Source organism: Melozone crissalis, unplaced genomic scaffold (genome assembly GCF_028551555.1).
Source record: "Melozone crissalis strain CALT ecotype California unplaced genomic scaffold, PUWL_Pcris_2 ptg000004l_1, whole genome shotgun sequence".
Taxonomy (NCBI): Eukaryota; Metazoa; Chordata; class Aves; order Passeriformes; family Passerellidae; genus Melozone; species Melozone crissalis.
Genome location: NW_026535782.1, coordinates 12,988,831 through 13,002,415, shown reverse-complemented (window position 1 = coordinate 13,002,415; position 13,585 = coordinate 12,988,831).

Below are 13,585 nucleotides of genomic sequence, written 5' to 3'. Positions count from 1 at the left end.
ATTATTTTGATTTCAGCAATCATTCTGCAAAAGCTCCTTATCATGTGCATTTGTATCGAAAAGCAGGGTGCCCCCAACAGGAAATGATTGGCATCTGACTCCATTGATTCAGAATGCTGAACTATTGCTTCATGAAACTATATTATATTACATTATACTATACTATACTGTACTATACTGTGCTATACTAAATTACATACTAAAGAAAACTTGTGACTGTCTCCCAACAGTCAGGACACAGCTTCAAGTGATTGGCTAATTAATATAATTAATTAATTATTATTAAGCTTATTAATTATAATTAAGCAACCATCACCAGAATCCAATTACCAAATCCCTTCAGATAAGCAATCTTCCTAACACATTCCACATGTGCAAAAACAACAGGAGCAGCAAGTAGAAATAGGAATTTTTTTCTCTTCTTCTCTCTGTGTTTCTCCAGGAAAAAAACCTGGGAGAGAGAATTATCTCTCTCTCTCTGTTCAGAGAATATGAATGCCACACATATGTCTTCAGTTTTTCTAGTACAAATATTTGCAGGTACTAGCCTGGATTCTACACACAAAATATTTGACCCTTTTATTGGCTCTCACCAGCAACACAGGTATTCTTGGAAAACAGCAAGTGAAGTCCTGCACAAACTTGCAGATACGTGTTCTGAAGCATTATGGTAAAGGAACCAACACAAACCCACTTTCCTCCACCTTTCTCATTGACTGCTTGAACATCAGAATTACCTAAAGTTCTCTAAGCAGGAAATATAATATGCACTGAGAGAATTAGATTCACCTAGGATAACATTTCTAATTAAGTAAGGTACTGGGAAATCCGTCTTGAGAAGATATATTAGGATTGGCTTTCATGGATGTCTCTGTACCTGTTGGAACTATTTGCATGAAATTCAGTATGTATTAGAGGATTAATGACATTATATGAAAGAACCAATAGGAAAAGCTCTTCAAATATATATTTATTTTATATAGGGTTATTTAAATTTCTTCTTGTCTTTATAAGAATAATAAGATGTATCTCAGCTGGGATTTATGTACAAACTGGAGCAGCATCTAGGTGGAAACTCCTGAAAAGGAAAGATGCAGACCAAATGTTCATAAGTGCCATCACAGAAAACTAACTGCACAAAGTTAGTTTTCTAAAAAATAAAAAGTTAGTTTTCTAAAAACTAGTCCAGATAAATGGGCATATGACCTCCTCCTGGGAATGACTGAAGAAATATATCTAACTATCCTGGTATGCCAGACTGTGTAACACATTGCTGCTTAGCCTAAATCTACATTCTATCCTTCACAGTCCTTTGAAAAGCAATGCAAATTTTGTCTGAGTAAGGAAAGCAGAACGGATCTTGTAAGTCCTGTAGTCACTTTTATTCTTTCATCTGACAACACTGAACCAAATATATTTTCAATGTGCTGTATTGCATTTAAAATAAAATAAAATAGGGTGATTATTTTTTATAAAGCAGCTAACAGTTGAACCTAGCAGCCTCATGGGATGGTATGAAGCTTCTAATTTTTAAATGTGATTCAGAAAATGGAATATTAATCTATTCTAGGGTTGAAAGAGTAACTAGCTATAAGGATACTCAGTAAAAAATCTTTGTAAGTTATACATAGCTACTGTGAATTAGCTCCTAAAAATCCATATATCCTCATGGCAGAAATTAAGATTTTGATCACATGCAGAATGAATGATACCAGCTTTCTATAAAAACTGATCTAAGCCCTATTGCACTGCAAAAATAATTATATTTTAATAATGAAACATCTTTAATTTTTTAATTTTTTTTCTTCCCATCTGTTGATGAAGTACCTCTTTATGTACAATCACTGGTCTCAAAATCCTTGTATGATTTCATTCAGGTTTTCCTCACTTGAATATTCACAGCTAAGGATCTGCTAGTGGGTTTTTCATCTCTTTCTGCTCCATGTTCTTGGGATGCATAAAAAATTAGACTGTACCACCAAATATCTGTATCCCAATGTTACGTTTTCTAAGGCAGAAAGTGGCCAGCAAGCTTTCAGATGGATCTAGAGTTCAGTGCAACACTACTGGACACTACAGTCTGCTCACCACTGCACAGAGGCCACAGCTGGGAATATAATTTCACAGATTTGATTGTCTCATTTCAGCATCCTAGAGTGCACTAAGGAGTCTGACTCTGTCTTGTTTTCCAGACTGTGGAGGTGAAGTAAGTTAGTGATTTTTATAAATACATATGGTAGTTAGTAATTATGGTATGTATCTCCATGAACCAGATAAACAATTTGAATTATTATCTGGTACGTGTGTACCAGATTGACCTGGTGATCTATCCAATTACTTTTAGGTGAGAAAATTCATACACAAAAGACTTGTATTTATTCTTCATTTAAGCTTTTTGATGGTACAGTAAGATAATGTTATTATGGCTAGTGGTCTTGAAATTTTTATCAAGTTTACATCTCTATTATAGAGCTTTCCACAAGTCACATTTAGTGAAGCTTATAAAGTACTCAGGATTTGGCACTGGAGTGCAGAAAGAAGAGTATGAGTTGTATTGATACAAGAGTGACCATGCTATGCAGAAAGAAGTGTGATATATTTGATATAGATCAAAATATGATTTCTGTGACTTATGTAACTCAATGCACACAGATATCATAGCATTCTTTGAACAAAATAGGATATTAAATTAAGAACAGGTAACAAATACACTATTTCATTTATTGACAGTCATTTAAATCTGAAATATATATTTTTTTTAAATTCTTACTACAGAACTGAGTTAAGCCATAGGGTCTAGAAGTTGAATTAAATGCCCTGATTTATCTGTCACAATCTTAACACCTTTTAGCTTCTGAAGTCCATGCCCCTAATTTTTCTTCAACACATGAAACCTTTTCCTTCAACAGGAAGCAAAAAGAGGAAACAAAAAAGATCATTCCACATTCCTACATCTGCTGTTTCTTTTGTTGATCAAACAAGATCTGAACCTGTTTACCTAAATACCACTTATTTTCCCAATGTTTGGAAGTAGGTTAGGTTGCAAATGAATAAGCATTGTTACCTGTATATTTAGAGACATATAGAAGTAAAAGAGAATGTGATACCCATGACAAAAACATTTGATAGCCCTTGGGAGTACAAAATAATATATGCTGTTGCAATTATAAAATTAGTATGAATCTGATGGGTTTTTATGTTATAGAACTATATATATAAATGTTTATATATACTGTCTACATTTATTTTTCATTTTTACATTCTGCTCCTGGTACAAAGTTGCACATCTTTTAACTTCATTTTTATTTAATTTTTCATACATTTTTACAATAATTCTGGTTTTAGAGAATAAAATCATTACAGCCATAAATAGTGATTTCAAACAATAAATAGATATCAGGAAGGATCTAGGCAAAAATAATATCATATGCAACAGATGGCATAAAACCTCTTGAAGGCCCAAAGTCCTTCAGGAACAGAAAATTATACTACCAAATAAGCTTGGAAAGGTGCCTGTATGACTGAGCATCTTCATGCTGCAAAACATAGACCTCATTGATTTAAGGCACCATATCAAGCTCTCAGTATTATGTAGCAATATTTTTGATATATCAATACATTTTTATTTGAAGTGGTTAAATTAAAAATATACCAAATAAATTTTTTCTTCAATTATGTTCATTTGTGATAATTAAAAGGTCTGCACTAACATATGTTGCATTATTGGGTGCAGATGTCTTCTAATGTGTTTCTTAGATGGTTTCCCACACAATTTTTGGTACTGGGTCACCTGTGTTAGAATCATGCAGTACTACACAGAATAAGGTTGACACCACCAGAAATGGGTTCAGGTCCTATGATTCATTCTCTATAGATGACTTTCTCTTTCCATGTGCTAGTCATACTTGTCAGGGTAACTAGAATCTTAAAAATACTAGATTCTTACTAAGAGAGTCCTTAATAGCAGTATATATGGCATACCTTAGGTGAAAAAGGTTTACCTATCTCTAATTATTACAATAACGCTTCCTCAGAGTTGATAACTGTTCTAGGAAACCAGAAAAGACCAGATCTATCTTGCTTAACATCATGATAGCTGTGATTATTGAACTACGTTTTCAGCCTCCAACTTATGATTACAATTCCTCAAGACCTAGAGGTGTTATTAGTTACATTAAAATTATTAGTTACATTAAAATTCAAAGCAGAAGTTCCCCCTATTTGCCCTTTTAACCTTTTTCTCTATTCTGTTTCTATTAGCAATGAAATGCCAAATACAGCACTGAAACAGTTTCTCTGGCGGAATGAGAGTTTTTAGTCACTGGAAAAATGGTATAGGAAAAACAAGTTGAATGTTGATTTCTGTTTTCAGACAAAATATAAAAGGATGTATTTACACAGTATGCTTATGTAAATAAGGAAGAAGTGATACAGTATTAAGATTTCATCCCATTAAGTCAAAAATCCCTGATAATTTAGTCAAGAATCATAAGGCAATTACCTTGGGAGCTCTTTGCACAGCTCAGTTTTAACAAGTCTCAGCAAACCCAAACAATGCTAAGGAATAAAAGCCTAGTAACATATGCCTAATCCTATAAAAATATAAAAGAGGATAAACCAGAGGACAGCAGTTTGGTGTTACTTCTGTGTAAAATAGCCAAATGGTTCTTTTTACACTGTAGTTATAAAGATTTAAAGCCAGTGTGGTTTCATGAAAGGAAGGTCTCAGTATTTCATAAGATTTTTTTTTTTCAAAATTGCACATTCATAAAAGTAATTCTGTTGTTTTGACACACCTACTCCTCAAAGGCATTTTAATTCTACATAACATTTTTATTAAGAAGATTTCATTAGGGATTAATCAGTAACACATCAGAGGGACTGAAAATTGTCTCACTGATATATCTCCAAATATAATTGTAACAGATGAGGTAATAATGAGCAGGGACATTTCTGCTGGGGATCCTTAAGTGACATATTTTTGGTTAACTCCTTAATACTTCCTGTTATGATCTAAATAAATGTAGAAAATCTTTATTGCAAAAGTTTGAAAATTTCACACCAAAGGATATAAAATATTGAGAGGGAAAAGTTAGTAATGCATTACTGTGTGGTCATTGGATTCACTGGCATGCTCATATCCTTCCTAAAGCCATAACTCTGTTCTCAATGTATAATCTCTCTCTGAAGTGCATGGAAAGATGCTGTGAATTACATAGAATTGTATTTATACTTTTTTCCCACCCGAGAAATAGAGGACTCAAGTTTTGAGTTAAAATATTTGTACAATATTGGGGTTGGAAGAATTTTTGTGTTCCTGATAGACCTTTCTATCATTCAGCACTGTGAATGGATTTGTGTCCCCCTTGGTGTTTCTCTACATGGCCCCCAGGGAGGATTTCATCACCTGTGCTGTCAGTAAACATAACATACACATGGCTATAATCAAATCTTGTGTTTCACAGCTTCAGTTTGGTTCTTGTAGGAGTCAGGATTACTTTTTGCTTCTTTTCCTGCAGAACTGAATTGAAATAACCAGTTTTCTTTCTTTCTTTTCTGATCCCTGTGAAGCATTACAGATTTTAGACTAAATAAACTATCCTAAAGTTGACAGAGAGAGCAGACAACAGTGTCTCAAGAATTTAATTCCCTTGAATGACTCAGCAAGTCATGAACAAAATGAAATCCTAATCTGGAAATGAAAACAATTTTTCTTTAGATTGGCAGAGAAATCACCATTTCAGTGACAAAATTTGGATCATTTTCTTGAATTTTTTGGCTGTATCTTATTCCAAACCATGATTTCATGGTCCTTGATTTTCTCTCACTATAGTGCAATCTAAAATTTGAACCTAGACAGGTTTTAATCAAGAAAAAAGCTGTATTGCTTTTTAGCTAGCAACATACCTGAAATTATGATTAAAATATCCAGATGTCCTATGCTTTTAACTCTATGAAATAGTTAAAATCGCTCTTAGTGCCTATATCATGTAAATTACCAGTCATACATTTAATTGAAGTTTTATTGTTCCAAAGAACGATATCTAAAAAATGTGTTTGAGAACAGTTAATTATAAATAATTTCAAAAAATTGTATGGCAAGTTTTGGTTCTGCAGAACATTAAAGTTTGCCATACAGTCACTGGGGAGGGAATTACCCTCTTTGTCTGGCATATCTAACTAGAAGCCACTCTCTGAATAGCATATGAAATCTGATTTCTACTCCCCACCTGTTCAATGACTTTGGCCTCTTTAGATAATCATTAATCTGCTGTCAACTTTACCTCTATAAATGGAGTATGAAGGCAGTGGTATTTATTTTCAGAAGCTTCATAAATACAAAGGATACCTGTCCTCACCATCCACAGACCAGTAAGCAACCAACAAATTAGAACCTAACAGAAATTCCAAGTTAAAAATTTTTAACATACATGGAAGTAACTCTTAAAACTTAGTTCAGTATGATGCATAAAATGGATGTCAATGTTAATGGATAGAGAATCCTAAAACCACATTAGCCAACATAGCAATATATTTAGATTTTGGGTGTATCAGAGGGAGCTGAATCATAAAGGACACAACATCTATCTATATCTATCTATCTATCTATCTATCTATCTATCATCTATCTATCATCTATCTATCTGTCTACCTATTGACTTGTCTAAATAAGAGCCTTGGGTTCAAGGAGAAATCAAAGCTCTGTGTTAGGTTTCCTACCTATCCGAGTTCTGTGTAAAAAGCAGAAACTCCCTCTCTTCTGATCTTCTAGTGATGGGATACATAACAACATAACATCAGGCCCTGCAGTCCTTTCATTACTTAACATTTATACAGAAGTCTGAAAATGCAAAGAAAGTCTAAACATAGCACACTTTTAAAAGAATGTAAAGCATGTAAAGCACATGCATTTGTTGCTTTCAGCAATGCAGAGAAATTTTTCCTTCTGTTTTGCTGTTGTACTTTTTTTTTTTGCAATATTATCAAACCAGTTTCTGGTGACAGAGTACTCTTATGTTTGTATTTTTTTTTCTTGTTGACAGTGCTAGATGACAGTAATTGGTTTACTGTAATATTCTGAGGAAATGAAAAACTAAAGTAGAGATTTTTTTTTAAAAAAATATTTCTCCAACATATTGAGTGTTCATAAACCATCAGTAGGAAAAATTAATTAACACCATACATTAAAAAAAAAAAAAAAAACAAAACCAAAACTGCAAGAACCCAAAATAAGCCACAACACAAACAAACCAACCAAGCCAAAACAGAAATTGCATCTCCCAGGATGAATCCTTCCTGCATCCTTGGATGAGTGCTCTGTGTCCTGGTCAACACCTCTGAACTGTAGTCCCCAGCCTTTGTCCATCCTGGGGGATTTGTCACAGCAAACCATCACTCCCTCCCTACTGCCATTCTCTGTTTCCTTTAGAAGAAAATTCAGGGACATCATGATGTGATGCTCAGGGCAGTCTCTTCTCACTGTGCATTTGGGATATGCTGTACAATGTAGTCACAACTACAGTTCTGAGCAGGAAGACTCTGCTTTAGAAACCAGGCATGCCTATTGCTTTTAAATATTATGATAATTTATACTGATTTAAAATATTTACATAATATTGGTTTTGTAACCATTTTCCTGGGATAGGACAGAGGTCAGTTCACCATATTAAACATGCCCTAATCTGGCTGTATTTTTCCTTTTCCTGTGCCTAGTTCCACCCTAAAAATCACAAAGGTCTGTATTACATATCAGACTGAAATATAGTCAGAAACATGAACTCCTGATGTGCCTGTTTTGTGTTTGAAGTAGTAACACAACTCCCAGAAAATGGACTGGTTGGAAAATCAGGCAGCACAGTATTGTTAACACAGTGCTTCCACAACTGAGAATTCTTCTGAACATGCCTTAAATTTCAAGTTATACTCACTTCTAGATAGCATTAAAAAGTACTAAAACATAATCTTCTACTTGTTTTAGTAACAGCAAGAAGACTTGATTGAAGTTTGTAACATATGATTATCTATTGCATTATATGAATTTAAGCAAATAGGATTTTCTCTTTGTTTGGTTGGGGTTTCCTTTGTTTTATCTGATTGGTTTCTCTCCAAAGTGATCATCAAAAAGCGAAGACCTGTTAATCTCTCACAAGTGACCTCAAACTGTGGTACAGTGTATTTTCCTTTGCTACTTCATATATACTGTTCTAATTGTCAGAAAAAATAGACTATGTGATGACAAGTGTCATGCTCTAGCTATACCTTAGGCAAAAGGACAGCTTAAAAAAACCAAAAAAGTGTCACTAAGTGATTACAAACCAGAATGCCCGCAGTAAAGCCTTCTCCTTTTTTTGTTCTTGACCCTCATGAGTCACCTAGCTGCCAGTACTGCAAATCATTTATTGATTTTGTTGTATCCAAGGTTTTTCTTTTCTCCTCTTTCACCTATATCAGAGAGATCTATGACACAGCAACTGTTAGTTTGACGAACACTGTGGAGGCACATAGAAATGTAATTGAACATCAGGTATGTTTATTACAGTATGAACAAATTAAGTGAAGACTCAGCAGTTGGAGAAAAATGTATTTACTTGAAGAAAATAAATTTCATAAACAGTGAAAACCCCTCAAGCATTAGCAATATCAAAGAGCCGCAAGGCTCACTATTCTATTTTAAATGTCTAGTTTCTTAGTGGAAGTAGTACTGTGTGTTTCATTTTTCTTTTTCTGATGCACAGTTACAGATGCAACGCATTTATGAGAAATTTTAGATATTGCAGCTTGTTACAGTGTATACAGTCAGTGCTATAAACCACATACATACATCACTTTACCTAGGCTGTTTCCTATAAGTATGCCCACCTCCAAAGAGCATCAAAACTGTTTTATAGCATTTCTTCTCTGTAGATTTAATATATTTTAATTTTTACAAAGGCATGGCAGATTTTCCTCAATCCAACTCTTTTTTTTTTTTTTGAAAAATGGTGTCCACAGTGTTACGCTTTATTTCTGAGGTATAAAAAAGCAGCACTTTTATACAGATGCATTTTAAAAATCTCTCTATCGCTCTTCTGATTCCACAAACGGAAGGAATTCAACACTACATTTTATTGTGAAGCTAATGCAGGCTATAGGTAGCATTTTAATGAAGTCTGCTTTATTAATTTTAATAAAGTCCACACCTGGGTGTCAGGATACAGAAATACAGAGAACTATGCTTTTAATATCTCAATGAAGATCATTACTCTTATTTCTGTGATAGTGTGAATCTCACTTTGCTTGGCTTAAGACACAAAAACCCTGCTCTCAGGGTGTTTAAATCATTTATTAGCATATCAGTACTATTTTCTTGAACTTAGTACAGTAGACTAGAGACCTATAAATTAGCATCTGTCTTCTTTGTTTAATCAAATTTCCAATGATACAATATTGAACTATTTTAAAACAATACTTAAAAACACTACTTTAAAACAGTACAGCATTTTGCTTTTCATAAAGTAGTAAGGTGATTTGTGTCATGAGACTGAATATATCCATCACTATCCCATATTTATGTTTACTTTAAAAATTAAACAGTTTCGTCTTCATGGTGTACATTAATTTTCACATCCACTCTTGCAATCTGAGTATATTTACTAAGCAACCATCATTTATATTTTAAACGCAAATAATTTGTCTGGCCTACACTTTCTGCCTTTAAAAATTAACTCTTAGCTTTAAGTGTCAACCTTATCAATTTTCTCAGTGACAAAGAAACAAAATACAATTATTTAATTCTGCAATTCTGTTATTTGTTATAACTGGCTTCCTTCATGAAGCAAAAAAACTTGCTTTCATTAATGTCAAACTAAATTTCAATTTTGCACGTATGCAGCAAGGGCCAAGAAAATATCACTTTGATGTCAATTTGGACAGATACAGAAACTTTCCTGGCTATTGCTCTAGATACGTGTAAAAAAGCCAGTCAGCATTTTCACAGTCTGGTGTAACCAATCTTTTGGTTGCATGCATGTGATAGTCCATGCAATAGAGAATTACATTCAAGTCTGCAATAGTCTATTGCATGCACATGTGTCAATATTTTATCTGGTAAGTGCTTTTGCAAATGGTGATATTAGATCAGGTTCTGCTCCTCTTAGCAGTGGAATTTCTTGCAAAATTGACAGATGAGGAGCTTTGAGGAGAAAGTGGTTATTATGCTTATAGACTATTTGCATTCCCATGGACGTTAAAGCTGCCCAGGGATGCTGTAAGGACCAGCAGAGGACCAAGGGATTCCTCCTGCCCAGGCGCTGGTGCCCAGCCTGGGTGCCCTGAAGCTCAGGGTGATCCAGAGCTGGATGATGGGAACGGGTGCTGCAATCCCATTTACAAGTCTGGCCAGCAGCAAGGCCGAGTGTCCCTCGCAGCCATGAGCAGAGGACACTGACAGAGCTGTGTACCTCACTGCCAGGTAACAGGGGCGTTTAAAAACACCTACGTATACAGGGGCTATGTCAGTTACCAGAAGTGATGTAGCACACAACCTTACACAGCCCATTTCTGTGCTTCTGTCTTTCAATCAGGCCTGAAGCTCACACAAATGCCCCTGTGCTCTGGATTTACACACACACACGCACACTCATTCACAGATCCCTCGAGCATCACCATCCTGTGTCTGACACTACCCTTATTGCTTTCCAGACATTCTAACCTGCTCTATTGATCTCCCACCCACTGGCCAGTCCAGCTAGGTAATGTCTAGCAAACACATGAACTCTTCCACCTGTCTTAGTCTCCATCCTCATTTCCCCCCCAGCACTAGCATGGACCCTCTGCATGGCCCTGACACCATTCACTTGCCATCCAGCCCACACCCACACACACCAGCTCAGAGGCAGCTGTGTAGGCAGGGGTCCCTGTGCCTGCTGGCCTGCAGGTATGTGGGTCCTATCTGCACTCCACCTGGTGCTGGGATCCTCCCTTGCTCCAGCTGCCTGGCACCGTGGGCTCAAGGACCCTGTGGCCAAAGGTTTGGCTTTAATTTCTGGCACTTGCACCAGTCACTGCAAACCTCCAGCTGCTCGACAGCAAACGTGTGGAACTGTATGACCCACGTGCCTCCCAGCTGCTGACTCTGAGCTCCTCACTCCTTCCAGTTGCTGGCACCATGAATGCATGGGCTTTCTCCAGGGTCTTTTTCCTGTTGCTGGTACTTCTCAAGTGTTCCAACCTCTAAGATGCTGCAGTACTCACAAATGGGTTGAAAAGTGACCATAGAAAGACTGCTAAGAATGAGTTCAGAAAGAAGATTTGATGGCTGCAGCTACTGAGCAGACTGGTAACTGTTTACATGATAATCTCCTTGAATATTTGCTTCTCTCTCTTGTTCCTCACTAGTTACTGCACCTATTTTTCCTCACTAGTTACTGCACCTTGAACATTTCTCGGTAAGTTTTGCCTAGTGCCACAGGCTCCCACAAATATCCAAATCCTCATGTTCATATTATTTCTGCCTTCCTCTCAGTCATAAAGCCCAGGTTCTTATCAGTTTTAAAGTTCTCCAAGGCTATGCTCCACCAAATGGCAGCTGAACAGTTTCTATTGTGGTCTCTGACTCTGTGATTTGTTTATTACCTTCCCTTTCACTTATTAACCCATTGAAAGTAGAAGTTCCTTGATCTGCTAATCCTACTGAAGCAGATGGTCTCACAGACCACACATCCTTACATAAGCATTTTTTCAGTTTTCTCAGGTGGGGACTAGTCCAACAATTGTTGCATGGTCACCTGATGTTATGAAGGGGAAGTGCAGTGTGTGAGTTTTACAGTTTGAGTTATACAAAACCTAATTTCTTTGATATATTGTCGCCCACCTGCAGATTACGGTGGCACTTTTTTTTATTAATAAAGGATGGGGTCATTTTATACACATAGCAACAGTAAGTTGTTTCTGAATATTCAGCAATTTAAAATATATCATAGATTTAATGTTTGTCAATTTTGGACTGCAAGTATGACAGAACAAGCTTGAAGCATGGAAAGGCCTGATAACACTAGAAAGAAACTATTTCCTAATAGGAAACTGTTTTACAATAACTACTTTTAATGTATAATTTAGAATCCTTAACAGAAAGAATCATCCAGCATAAAGACATTTAAGTGAATATTGCACATGGTATGGTAACCATAGTATTTACACAAAATGCATACAGTGTAGTCAGTTCTGTAGAAGTTATGACTATTAATCTATACGATTACATAATTTTGGAACCAGGGAAGTTTCTTAACTATAGTTGGATAGAAAACAGAAATTAATCAATATTTATCTATGTTGCTGTTCTTTTCTCTCAATATCAGCAGTATTTTAAAGGCACTTGTTTTTCTGTCTGAATGTCTTCCATCAACATATAAGCTCTAAAAATCAATAAAATGTCCATAAGAGCAAATCTTGATGTTAATTTTGTGAAGGGACACTTTAGACCTCTGCCCTGTATTGTCTACATGTCCTTCCTATATGTAAAATGTGTATTTCCAAGAGTTCATTTAAAAAGGAAAAGACAGAAACAAGAGAAAATTGTCAAAGTCCCCAGTCCATACAGCTTTGCTAATACGCAGAAAGAAATTATCCTCCCACACATAATAGTGACATGGTGACTGCCTGTGGAACTGCAGCTTTGGAACAGAGTTTGGATCTGTATGTCCCTACAAAATTCTAAACCAAAGACAAAACAGCTTGGTTTTAAAGAAAGCATATTGTCAGTTGCAGAAGAAGTGCAATAGTGGTATTTGTTTTTTCAGGTACAGCTGAATAAACACCAACTTCATAATATTTAAAATACATATCAAGAAATAAAAAGGTTATTTCTTTTTGGCAATTCTAGCTTGAACCTATTATTATTTATCATCTGGACTGTAATATGTTTTTTATTCTCCATAAATACTTAGGAGGCCTCTAATCACAGCATCCTGGAAAGAGTTATTGCTATGGTGTTTCAAAGCTTGTGATTATCTTTTGGCAAAGATAGTGTTGTGTTTATGCATACCTTATTCTGTTGGTTCATAGTCACAAAACAATATTTCAAAGTGTCAAATGGAACAATTTCTTTTAAGTTGGAAATCAACACACATGGTCCTTCATTATGCTGTATGGAATAAATTTGATTTCTGGCAGAGAAAATAACATGTTACCGTGAATGTTTCAGGCAAGACCAATGTGGAAATTGCACGGATTTAACATTTTAAAATAATGCAGTAGGAGCTGTAGACTTTCCATATTCAAGACTCACACTGATTTAGAAATGGCTGGAGACATATGGTATGAATGTAGAGGCTTGCGGATGATCTCTTTACTCTTTATATTCTTTTTTTTTCTTTTTTTTTTTTTGTGGAATAATATATTCTATAGCAAAAAAAAAAAAAAAAACAAAAAAAACAAAAAAAAAAAAAAAAAAAAACAAAAACCCCAAAAAATACCGAGCAGTAGCAAACAAGTAAATTTTAGTGTAAAGACTTCTCTGTGTTGTAGAAGATAACATAGAGTATTTCTATTAGTGTCAGCTACTAATATCTATTTTTAAGCATGTGCATTATGATACAAGATAATTGTG